The following is a 13,347-nucleotide window of genomic DNA, read 5'->3' as shown; positions in this document are numbered from 1 at the left end:
TTGCCGCAGAGTCCATGCTCCTCTAACACCCATCCTAATGCTGAAGCCAGGTATCCTGGTCCCTGGCCAATAACCTTCCATCATCAACAAGCAGCTTGCAGCCCCCCACCCCCACCCCCCACCCCCGCCGCCAACTAGTGGACCACTTGTACAAACGGCTTTGGTGGCACTTATAAAGAGTGTGCCCCTGTCCTCTGAGGAGCCTCTCTCCCAGATCAGGGCTGTGTCAGCATCTTCCACTCCCTAAGAAGACAGTGGTGCATCTTTCAGTTTGCGTAGCCTGGCGCCAGTGTGCTCACCTCCAGTGGCCAACTGGAGGAGAGATTTGTTTGAATATGCGTGTGGGGCCTTCAGCATCATGACGTCACGCATCTCTAAGTCTCTCTATTACGTCTCTAAGCCCAAATAAGATCTAAACATCCACGCCCTGAAAGCCAACTTTGGTTGCCATGGTAACTGGGCCATGGGGCCCTTCCTGACCTGAACCATCCCAGCAATACCAGCATGGTCTTAGCTCCAAACCACCCTGCGGCAGGTGGCTCAGGTGCCTCTGGCTGCAGCTGCGGGACTCTGGGGGGGGGGGGGCAGGGAGGGGCAGAGGGGTCTCCCCTTCCAGGCTGCAGCGTTCTTCAGCCCCAGGAGCAAATTGCCGTGTCAGGACTTTGATCCTGATGGAACTCAGGTGGACCCCACCCTTTCCGCAGCCGTCTGTGTTTTGTGGGGGAAACAGGCATTGCCAGGGGGTTGTCTTCCTGCCCCCCACACCCAGCTCTGTAGATCCGAAGTGGCCGTGGTGACCAGGGACGGGCAGTCCCGGAGGCTGAGAGCTGCAGTGAGCTGGGGACAGGGTGGTGGCCCAGGCCGGGCTCCTCTCTTGGCGCTGGTTCCCTGGGCGGGTGGCCAGGACTCCCCCCTCCCCTAGACTCTTGCCCAGACCTGGGGCCCAAGGAAAAAGGAGAGAGCTGCCAGGCAGTTGCCAAGGAGACAAGAAACCGTCTCAGATTGGAGGAGACTAAGGAGACGTGACAACAAAACACAGGGAGGGATCCCGCATCACAGAAACGGCACGAGGGGGAAAACTCGGGAGTCTGAGCGAAGTCTGCAGGTTAGTTAATCGCAGCGCACCAGAGCGAGTGTCTCATTTGGTAATTGCACTGTGGTTATGGCTATGGCAACAGCAGGGGGCGCTGCGTGAGCTATGGAGACTCCATACCATCTTGGCAACTCTTCCACAAGTCTAAAAGGGTTTCAAAAATCGTGGGTTTTTCCTCATGAAAATAAAAGGAGGTATTGGCTCTCATATCTTGGTACATTGTAAAATAATTTTGTCATACTGCCTTCTTTCTTTGCCCTTCCCACTGTCCCACTCTGGCACAGGCATGTCACCCAGACCCCAGGCAAAGGTCCACAGAGCCCATGGAGAAAGAGAGAAAAGAGCAGCTGACCACTTCTTAGTACTACGGCATTGTTCTGAAGTCTTTATTATTCCAGTTACTCAGGCCACCAACCTTGGGGTCATCCTTGACTCCTCCTCTCTCGCCCACATCCCACCTTCACAACATCAGCAGCTCCCTTAGTTCTGCCTTTGGATTACATCTCTAGAATCTGGCCCCTTCTGACCACCTCCATCGGCCTCTCTCATTCCTCTCCAGCCTCCTTGGTCTCCTTGCCCATCTTCAACCATGCCGGACACATATGCACCTCAGGGCCTTTGCACTGACTGTGTCTGCGTCACTCTTCCAGAAAGCTGCATAGCTCACACGCGTCCACATCTCTCACCACCCTCCATCTCCACTCCCATTTCATCTTTGCAAGGAGGCCTATTGTGAATTAAATCCCCCTTCCCACATTTCAGATCCTCTTTATCTCGATCTATTTTTTTTTCCATAGCCCTTTCTCCTTCTCACATACCATTTAATATACTTATTATGTTTTTTGCTTGTTTCTGTTTGCCTCCTGCTAAAATATAAGCTCCCAGGGGCAGGGATTTTTTCTGTATTGCTCCCTGCTTCGACCCCAGCACCTACACAAGAACGTGGCTGTCGGTCAGTATCCGTTGAGTCAGTGGTTAGTGTGACAGAAGGTGTGTGAGAGCCGCTCGTTCTCTCCAGGGACGAGCATGGGCGAACCATCCACCGGGCTGAGCTGTGGTGGGTCTTGCTCTAGAGCACAGCTATGTCTGGCCACATGCACGCCGTCCTGCAGTGCCAACACAGAAACGGGGTCTCTTGTCAACGGCTAGCTGTATGGAGCGGTGGCACTTTGGAAATGAGGCACTCAGATTGAGTCCAGTCTCCACCACGTGTGTGGCTTCGGATAGATGACCCAGTCTCACTGTGCCTCAGTTTCCTCATCCATCAAATGGGGATTAATAATCCCTGCCGCGTTGGGTCGTTGTGAGAAGTGAATAAAACTGAATGTGGTGACGCACGTCAAGCCATCAGCAGGTAACCAGCACTCCGAGAAGGTGAGCTGAAAATGCTCCTGTAAAAGGCGACTGTTAAAAATTCAAAATGCATTTTTCCAGACAATTAATGGAAAAGACTAATTATTCCCTAGAGTTCATGAGAAAAGTTTGGCAGCTGAACTGAGAACGCATGAGCAGCTAAAGGCTGGTGTCGGTTCAGCAAACGTTTATCGAGAACCCACCGCAGGCCGGCCCTGTGCTGGTGACGGGTGGGACTGGCTTCGTGAGCGCTCACAGCTTCACGTCACCTTCTGGCTCTGAACTCTTCAACAGGATCGGAAACCAGAGTCGCACAGAGCTCAGACGACACTTGGAGACGACGCAGTCTGAACGCCATCCTCTCAGAGGAGCAAGCTGAGGCCTGGGGAGGCTCCAAATATTTGCCCAGGTCCCGCGGCTGGTGCGTGCCATCCGCCTCGTGCCCTCCTGGAAGCCCTGCCGTGGGGACTGACGAGGTACTGGGCGCAGCACCCTCGCCAGGCGGCTGTTAGATTGACTGCACGGCTTCCCAGGGTCACAGCAGCCAGTGGAGAAGAGAGGAATCCAACCCAGGTCCGCCTGCTTCCCAAATCCGTGCTCTTTCGATGCTCAGCTTGGCCGTATCAATAACCGACTGTTCTATGAAATAAAAATGCCTCCGTTGTAAGAAAAACGTGGCCTGGTGTCTTCTACACAAGGAGCAGCCGTGGCGCTGCCCTCGGCCTCCACGTGTGAGGCCTGAGCTCCCCTCTCCAGCGTCTCTTTCTTGCTGTCCCGTTTCATGTGACAGTTTCTCTCGGTTCCTGGAGAGCTGGTCCCGGGAGGTTTCCTTCAGCCGCGCTGCGGGCCTTGAGGAAAAGAACGTGTTAACGACGCAAAGGCCGAGGGCGCCCCCTGGTGGCCGTCAGTGGTACACATTTTCCAGGACCACGATCCCAGTTCACCTGCGCCGGCGCTCCCAGGACCTCTATATGGGGGCTGAGCGGCAGCCCTCCGCCCTTAAGTTGGCGACATGAGAGTGGTTATGGGATTTGACTGATGCTCTGTGGAAAGCGCGCTATTTGATTAGAGTTTTATATTTATTTGAGGAGGACTTAGGGGACATGCCCCATCCCCCCACCCCGCAATACTCCACACCGTCACTGCCTCCTTCTTCATCGTCACTTAACTAAATCTAATATTTATCAGGTCCCACCATGTGCAAGGCACTGTGCTCAGGGCTGTAGGAAATGCAGGGAGGTTAATAAGATCTTTATGTCCACCCACAACGCTGAAAACGCATGTTGTTCCGCTCATGTCACGTGCCGAGTGTGTGCTGCTACTGTTTGAAGGCGACAACAGTTAGCGACCCCACCCAGGAGAGAGTGCAAACACTCCACAGGGTATGTGCTCCACAGACGTCAGCGACCGTCTTCGTCACCACTGGTCAAGGATAACTGGACTCTCTGAAGGTCCCAGAGTGGGAGATGGGGCTTCCAGTAGAAAAGGGTACATAAGTACATATATACATACATATATATTTGCTTTGGTTCAAATGCTTCTCTCTTAATGCATCTGCGGTGCCGGAAAAAAGAAGTTGAGCTTGAATGGTTCCTCCCTCTTCCCGGAAAGGCCAGCAGGAGTGGAGTGGGGTCTTCCTTCCCACACCTCCTCCGACAGCTGAGGAAGACCCAGAGGGTGAAGGCCAGGTGGTGCCCAGGAGTCCGGGCCACAGGCCACCTGCTCCAGCTCTAGTCTCCGTCAGCGAGGCTAACAGGGTTCTTTCCCGCAGGAGTCTCAGGCCTTCGATCTGCTAACGTGACCTCCAGGAGGGAAACAAGGGTTCCCAGAACCTTTGTTAAGGAGCATCTCTCAGGCACAAGTGTTCAGAGGGAAACAGAGTCCCCATGACCTTGCGGGGACCCTGTGCAGCCAACCAGGCTGGCAGTGGTCCTCGGTGCTTCTGAAAGCCACCCTGAAGAGCCATTCCCAGAGGCTCCGGAGCAGCGTCTCAGACAAAATCTATTCGGGGTCTTGGTCCTATGTTTGCAGAGCCAGAGGTGGCCAGGGGTCTTCCCACAAGCAGGACAGACTGTCCTGGTGCACTGTGAGTGGGCCTCCTCTTCCTTTGTCACGCAGCTCGGACAGTCAGCTGAACTCTCAGGGCCTTGGGGTCACTAAACGCAACAGTGATGTGACCACAGGCAGAGGGGTCCACATGCTTCCTTCGATGAAAAGCTCCCAACAAGCTGCTGGAAATAGAAGCGTCAAAGCCACCAGCGCAGGGGGCCCAAGGACAAACAGCTACATCGGGTTTCTCAGCTGTTTTGCTTCCTGAGACCTGAGGAGTAGCCCGAGCACTGAAGCCAATGCTATTGCTCCTGCTCGTGGCCAGACGCGCATCTGGGGCATCCAAACAGTGACGCTGTGTCCGGAATTCCTAGAACCAGGGTCTGAAGGAAGAAAGGCAGCTGCTCTGATGGATGAAGGCGGTGGCGCTTGCCGAGCTCCCAGCACTAGTGAGACCCAGGCAGAGGAAGCTGGCTGCAGACCAGGCTCCTGCTCGCGATGCTTGTGGCCAGAGACGGCAAAGACTGCAGAGCGAATTACTTCAGGCTCCAAACACTGAGCATCGGGGCTAGGCTGAGGATGCAGAAGCCAGTAAGACCCAGGGCTCTCACGGACTAGAGGGGTGGCAGACCCATAAGCAGAGAATTGGAATGCCACCAAGGGGCTCTTGGCAGCCTCGTGGAAGAGGGGTGGGTTGCTCCAGGGGGTCGGTCAGGACTGAGTTGCCCCCAGCTATGGCTTACTTAAGCAGAAAATTAATTCATGGGAAGGAGACTGGAATTGGTAGGAAAATCGGAGAGCCTGGTTCCACAAACAAGCAGGAACTAAGGCAGGCTGGTCAAGAGTCCGCTGGAGGGTAAGGGGAGGACTAGAGCTGGTTCCCTAGAAACCTGCTGGAGCTGTGTGCTCAAGCACGGGAAGAGCGAGGAGGAAAGGAGAAGGCGTGAGCAAGAGCTTCCAGGCCAGAACTGCATGGCGAGCACAGGACAGGCAGGTTGCGATGTGGGAACAGAGGAGCTGTGGCCTCAGGGCAGGCTGGGCAGGCTGTGAGAGGCTCGGGGGCCCAGGGGAGGCTGTGTGGCGGGATTGGAAGCAGAGGGGAGGGGTTTCAACGAGATGGATCGCTCTGGTCCTGCGCAGCGGATGGAGTGGAGGAGGCCCGAGGGGACCCCAGGAAGCATTCCGGAAGCTCCTGCCACAGTCCCGGGCCTGACCAGGGCAGGGGGCCAGAGATGGAAAGACAGGAAGAGATTCAAATGTTGGAGAAGGGACATTAGCAAGACTTCCTGATGGATCCGAGGTTGACCAGATAACCCTTCAGACAAGTGATACAAAGCCCAGGGTATGTGGGGCCTGGCAAACGGAAGACAGGGCCGGCCTCAAGGCACTGCGATCCCAAAGAGAAAATGCTCTGTGCTCACCCCACAAAACAACCCTTGGGGCCCAGTAGGCTTTGTGGCAACTTTGAGTCAGGCCTCCCTGATCCCTGATTGTCCTTGTTGTCACTGTAGTAGACAGTCTTAGTTGTCTGTGAAATCTTCACACACACAGCAGGATGAAATCCTCAATATGCAAAATTGGAAAACACAGCGGGAACTCAGTACCTTAGGAAAAGCTCTCAGTGCCAGTTTGTGCCTCTGCTAAAAATGGCTCCCTAATAGCGGCACTGTTGCCCACCACTTCTCCCAGGAACACCAGTAACGCCCGGGTCATGCCCGTCAACACTGTTTCCCACCACGAGGAACTGAGTTTTGGGAGGGCGGGTGATTCCACATCTTGGGACAGGAAATAAGTCAGGATGAGCCTGGAACATCCTGTTGCCACCAGAAATCAAGAAGACCATCAAGGGGCTGGCCCTGTGGCATAGAGGTTAGGTTCAGCGTGCTCTGCTTCGGCGGCCCTGGTTTAAGGGTTTGGATCCTGGGCATGGACCCACACCACTCATCACCCATGCTGTGGTGGCATCCCACAAATAACGTGGAGGAAGATTGGCACAGATGTTAGCTCAGGGCTAATCTTCCTCAGCAGAAAAAACAACAACAAAAAAACCCATCAGGAGCTGGCCCGGTGGTGCAGCTGTTAAGTTCACACGTTCTGCTTCGGCAGCCTGGGATTCGCTGGTTCGGATCCTGGGTGCAGACATGGCACCGCTTGGCAAGCCATCCTGTGGCAGGCGTCCCACATAGAAAGTGGAGGAAGATGGGCACAAATGTTAGCTCAGGGCCAGTCTTCCTCAGCAAAAAGAGGAGGATTGGCGGCAGATGTTAGCTCAGGGCTAATCTTCCTCAAAAATAAATAAATAAAATAAAAATCTAGAAATTATAAAAAACAAAACAAAACAAACAAACAAACAAAACCATCAAACACATCTGGGGCAGTAAAGGAACCAAGGAATCAAAGACATCCCCACTGACCTAGCTGTGCATCAATACCAGTATTTATTACTTTCTTATTGACATATAATTACATATAATATTATATTAGTTTCAGGTGTACAACATAGTGATTCAACATATGTGTATATCGCAAAATGATCACCACAATAAATGTAGTTAACATCCATCACCTCACATAGTTACGATTTTTTTTCTTGTGATGAGAACTTTTAAGATCTGCTCTCTTAGCAACTTTCAGATATACGATGCAGTGTTATTTACTATAGTCACCGTGCTGCGCATTACATCCCCAGGACTTATGTATCTGGTAACGGGAAGTTTGCGCCTTTTGACCCCCTTTGCCCATTTCATTCCCCCACCCCCACCTCTGAGATCATATCCTATTTGTCTTTCTCTGTCTGACTTATTTCATTGAGGTTCATCCATGTTGTTGCAAATGGCAGGGTTTCCTTCTTTTTTATGGCTGAGTAGTATTTTTTTTTTAAAGATTGGCACCTGAGCTAACAACTGTTGCCAATCTTTTTTTTTTTTCCTGCTTTATCTTCCCAAACCCCCCGTACATAGTTGTATATCGTAGTTGCAGGTCCCCCTAGTTGTGGGATGTGGGACGCCGCCTCAATGTGGCCTGACGAGTGGTGCCATGTCCCGGGATCTGAACCTTGGGCCGCCGCAGCGCAGCACGCGAACTTAACCACTCAGCCACGGAGCCGGCCCCCTGAGTAGTATTCATATATGTATATAATCACATTTTCTTTATCCTTTCATCCACCGATGGGCACTGAGGTTCTTTTCATGTCTTGGCTGTTGTAAATAATGCTGCAATGTCCGCGATGGTAGAGAGAGCTTTTCGATTTAGTATTTTCATTTCCTTCAGATAAATACCTAGAAGTGGAATTGCCGGAGCATGCGGCAGTTCTATTTTAACACCAATATTTATAACTTGCTAAAACAGGTCTGTGAGAGACCTTGAGTTCACTACAGTACTTAAAGGAGAAAGGATACAGAAAGTAGACAAAAAGACAGCAGTGTCACGGAAGATGGGATTATTTAACTTTACTGATTTTTAAAATATTAAGCTGGAGAGTGTAAAATGTGAGTAACTTGTTACTTCTTTTTTTTTTTGAGGAAGATTAGCCCTGAGCTAACACCTGTTGCCAATCATCCCCTTTTTGCTGAGGAAGACTGGCCCTGAGCTAACAACCGTGCCCATCTTCCTCTACTTTATACGTGGGATGCCTACCACAGCATGGCGTGACAAGCAGTGCTTTGTCTGCACCCGGGATCCAAACCGGTGAACCCCGGGCCACCGAAGCGGAACGTGTGAACTTAAGCGCTGCGCCACCAGGCCGGCCTGTTACTTCTATTAAGTATAGTTTTTAAAGCTCAGAAGTGCACTTGTTTCCATGCGTGGAAGTAGAGAGATGACCACAGGGAGCTGTGAACCAACCAAGCTGTCCCCAAAAGGCATAGGAGCTGAAGCCAGGGCAGGCAGGACTGAGCAGCACCCCTGAGCCCACAGAACAACCGAGGGGAGTGGAGGCCACCGTCAGCACCGAGCAGGAAAAGGCCCCACGTTGGTTCATGGGGGTGGATCAGCCAAATGTCCTAAAGGAGAAGCCTTTAGTTGACCCTACAGTTTCAATAAGGTAAAGCCGTGGTCTGCCTCTGAGAGGACGATGTGGGTTAGTGGGCCCAGAGAAACCTGAAGAAGACAGCTCTCTGCAAAGAGTCTGCAGCCACATCTGGGCTGGACGTCCGCGGCCCAGCTCAGGTCTGCGCCGCTGTGAGAAGAAACTGCTCCCACGCCTGGGTTGTGGTTCAACCAGTGTTCATTCAGCATCTGTCCCTGGCCTCCTCTGAGGAAAGGCTTTTTCTAATTTTGGTTTTGTAAGATTATTTTATTTTATTATTCTTTTAAAGATTGGCACCTGAGCTAACAACTGTTGCCAATCTTCTTTTTTTTTTTTTTTCCTGCTTTATCTCCCCAAATCCCCCCTGGTACGTGATTGTAAATCTTAGTTGCAGGTCCTTCTAGTTGTGGGATGTGGGACACCACCTCAACGTGGCCTGAGGAGCAGTGCCATGTCCGCGCCCAGGATCCAAACCCTGGGCCACTGCAGCGGAGCGTGCAAACTTAACCACTCGGCCACGGAGCCGGCCCCCGGTTTTGTAAGATTATTGTAACCCTGGGAAGGTATCTAAATAGGTATAGAAGTTAGTGAAGAAATTAGTTACAACCCAGGGATCATCAGTCAGGGCCCTGGCAGAAGAGAACTGGCTCACTCAAGTGGGTTAATCTGAGAAGAGTTTAATGAAGGAACTCCTTCTGTGCAGGTGGAGCGAAACCATAAGGGTGGGGTGTAGCCCAGGACTGGAACAGTGGGGGGCCATTCCACCTGCAGCTGAAGAAGGAGAGAGCAGTTACCCCCAGACCCAGAGAGTCTGGGCCTCTGGAGGAGGCTGCCGGGCAGGAATTGGGACCGTGGTCAAGGGGTGCCGACAGCCTGTGGTGACCCTTCAGGAAGACAGCAAAGGAAGTAACTACCCCGCTCCCCCTCCGGTCTCCTCATGATGCTCCCATTGGCCAGACCGCAGAAGCCAGACAGGAGGAAGTTCTTTGATGCTGCCCACCAGGGCGTCCTCCTGGCCCAGGGCAGGGGCAGAAGGGTGGAGGGGAATCTGCAGGGCCAACAACACAGCGCCGACGTGAGTCAGTAGGACACATTCGCAAAGATGGTTTAAACTCCTTAGAGGAATTTAAATACATGTGCAATAAAAATGTCAACTCAAATGTTTAAGAGCATTGATTTTCAAGGTTTTGTTTTATGTATAATATGTATGTATGTATTTTACACATACGTGTGTGTCTATATCTGTATATCTATATGTTCCTTTTTAAGGGAATGTTGTCTACATACCAGGGTGATGTCTTTTGTTGTCAGGCTCTAAATGAATCACCAGACTCTTTTTATGAGGAAGTAAGTAAAAATTTCAGACTGTAAAGAACTAAGTATCAGTTGGAACTGTTTTTCTATTCAAGCTAACGTTAAGTAATGTTTAGATCTTTCCTGCACTGTTTTTTTAGCTCTTCTTGAATTGTTTTCTACGTCAAAGCAGAACTGGAGGGTCTCGGCCACACACCTTCTCGTCTCAGGAGGGCAGGAAGGCGACAAAGGTGGGGCAGCCACATGGAAGAAGATGCTTAGGAGAGAAGCTGACGTGGGGACGTGGGATGAGTGTATGAGCGCAGCCCAGTGCGGCGCCAGAGGTGGGGGGTGGGGGAGGAGCCTGCAAACTGATGGCACTGCTGGGCACTGGGGCACGATGGTGGGAGACCTGCTCTGGGCTTTTTGGGCACCTAAACCAATGAACACCCTTTTCACTTAAGAGTCTGTCACTTGCAACCAAAAGAGCCCTAACAGCCTCTCTCCATCTTTCAGCTCTGCTTTCTCCTGCACTGCTCCCACTTTCCTCTCTGCTCCCAGGACCCTCAGGCTCAATTGTCCAAGCCCCAAATGCAGCAGAACGTCAGAGCCGCTCTCCGCATGGCCAGCAAACGGCCTGAAACTGGGCTTGAGTTGAGTGCCCTTTCCTAATGGGGCAAGGGACTAGAAATCGCTGGGTCATGTCCCTTCCCTGTACCTTCGGGGGCAAGGACAGGTGGGGAGTTGACCCACTTAAATCTCACGGGCCTTGTGGGCCTGCAAGGACTTGGACTTCTGCTCTGCGTGAGATGAGACTGGTGAAGTCAAAGTGAGTCAGGACCAGTGCCGGGTGTGGGACTCAGGCCTCCTGGCCCCCAGCCACACCCTCTCCACTCCACTATCCTGTCCCTCTACTTCCTGGAAAACTTTCTTGCCATTTTGGGTTATTTCGGCCCACCCTAAGTGTGATTCTGCAGGTTTTTGAAAATGTGCCTCTGCCAGGCCTGGGGTCTAACCTCTAACCTCCTGCACCGCCATGGGGCCGGGAGACATGAGCCTCCCTGGGCCTGCCCACCTCGCTGCAGAGAAGGGACACGACACCTCCCGCAGGGCTCAGCAGCAACAGGGTGGGGCTTTTGGATGGTGGGTACAGGGGGCCTTGGAAACCCCTGGAGCAGAGCTCACCGTCATCACAGCCACCGTTTATGGGGGATCACGATGTGCCAGGCACTATGCCAGATGCACCATCAATTCTCTCTAAGCCTCACAACATCCTACTGAAGCATTGTTACCCCATTTTACAGGTGAGGGAGGTAAAGCCCAATGAAGCAGTCGCTTGCCCAGTTACACAGCCATGATGTGCAGAGGGGATCAGCCCAGGTCTGTCTGACTCCAGAGGCCATCACTAAAGTCACAGCCCCTCCGTCTCCATGTCCCACCTCAAACGAACCTCTGCTTTCTTGTCAAATATTTTCAAACTTTTTCACCAAGCAGGGTTATGTGATATGCAGCAGATAATAGTATCAGTTTTGTTCTGAACTCCACGCTGTCAACCTATTAAAATACTCCTATAAAAACTAATACTAGGGGGCCAGCCCGGTGGCGTAGTGGTTAAGTTCGAGTGCTCTGCTTCAGTGGCCCGGGGTTCGCAAATTTGGATCCCGGTGCGGACATGGCACCGCTTGGCAAGCCAAGCTGTGGCGGTATCCCACATAAAGTAGAGGAAGATGGGCACAGATGTTAGCTCAGCGACAATCTTCCTCAAGCAAAAACAGGAAGATTGGCAACAGATGTTAGCTCACGGCCGGTCTTCCTCACATGAAAAAACCAAAATGAAAACAAAACTAATTCTGGAAATGTAAATCAAAACCACAATGGTTATTATTTTAAAAAAACATAAAGTAACAAGTGCTAGTGAACGTGTAGAGAAATTAGAAACCTTGTGCAGTCTTGGTGGGAACGTAAAATGGTGCAGCCACTATGGAAAACAATGTGGCAGTTCCTCAAAAAATTAAAAATTTTATTATTCTCCATTCGTTTTTAAAATTTTTTAAAAATGAGAAGGAAAAGAAAAAGTACATGCCACATTTTCTGATCATAATGCAGTAAAAACAGAGAGCGGAAATTAAAAGATATCCAAAAGTGAAGTCAAACCACATGGATAAGCTACACGTTTGACCTTCTAAGTAACTCAGATCAAGGTGGAAATCAAAACCAGGAATGACGCCGGCCCTGACATCAGTTCCCCTACAATGAAGCCAGCATATATGGGGTTAAAACCAAAGCACTTTGCCTGCTTCCTCCCTGGCTTCCTGGCACCAGAATCCATCATGGAGACAAACAACCAAGGACATCCCTTACCTGGTCAGCCAGCTCCCTGCAAAGAGCCTCACGAGGCCAAGTGCAGGCTGGCGGGAAAACAAGCAAGGCTACGTGACTCCCTCCCCTACCTAAATCCCCAAATAAAAACCCTTGATTGTAGCTTGTCGGGGAGTTTGGGATTACAGTGTTAGCTGCCCTTTATCCTTGCTCGGAGCTTTGCAATAAAATTCCTACTTTCTTCCACTACACCCAGTGTCAGAGATTGGCTTGCTGTGCAACGGGTGAGCGAAGCTACTTCAGGTTCCATATCAGAAATTCAGACTATTTAGAAAGAAATGCAAAAAATGAGATCACTTTCTATTAAAACCTGTGGGCAGCCAAGCCTGGTTGTGGAGGCGTTCGGCTTTTCTGCAGAAGCCCTCGTGTCCAGGTTACAGCTACGTGGGCGTCAAGAGGAAAGGCAGAGAGCATCCACTCGGTGGCGAGGATACCGGCTAGGCAGCGTGGACCTGAACCCAGCAATGTGCTACTGGCCTCCCGACACCAGTCTGCTAATCGTGGCACTGGAAGCAGCCCCCTTGGGGGCCAGCTCTGCAGTGCTCTGGGAATTGCTCCTGGAAGCTCAACCCCGAGCCCAGCCCTGTAGCCCATCCAATAATTTTATAAGCACTGATTCCCCCTAGTAAATCCTTCTCTGCTTAAATTGGCTACAGTGGTTTCTGTTATTCTCCAACGACCCCAAACTGATACGCAACACTGAATGCATTCACCCTACAGAAGGAAGTGAAAAAGTTGTGAGTTATTTACCTCCCTCTGCACAAAAAAGGGGCTCATCCTTGATAGTTTGTACAGGCAAATTCCACCAAACTTATTAGAGACGGATAATTTAAACTATATCAGAGCAAAGAAAAATATGTAAAAATTCTTAATTTTACTCAAATGAAACTACTTGGATTCCAGACTACGTGAGAATAGAGGACACAATAAAAGAGGAACAATTTTGCTTATGAATAACGCAAACTCTAAGTAATAAAAGACCGTGACAGACACAGACTAACTTTGGGGTTAAAAGCACAGATTCGGGGGCTGGCCCCGTGGCCGAGTGGTTAAGTTCGCGCGCTCCGCTGCTGGCGGCCCAGTGTTTCGTTAGTTCGAATCCTGGGCGCGGACATGGCACTGCTCATCAGACCACGCTGAGGCAGCGTCCCAC

The sequence above is a fragment of the Equus przewalskii genome, chromosome 14 (assembly GCF_037783145.1).
Source record: "Equus przewalskii isolate Varuska chromosome 14, EquPr2, whole genome shotgun sequence".
Classification (NCBI taxonomy): Eukaryota; Metazoa; Chordata; class Mammalia; order Perissodactyla; family Equidae; genus Equus; species Equus przewalskii.
Note: the sequence above shows the minus strand (reverse complement) of the source record.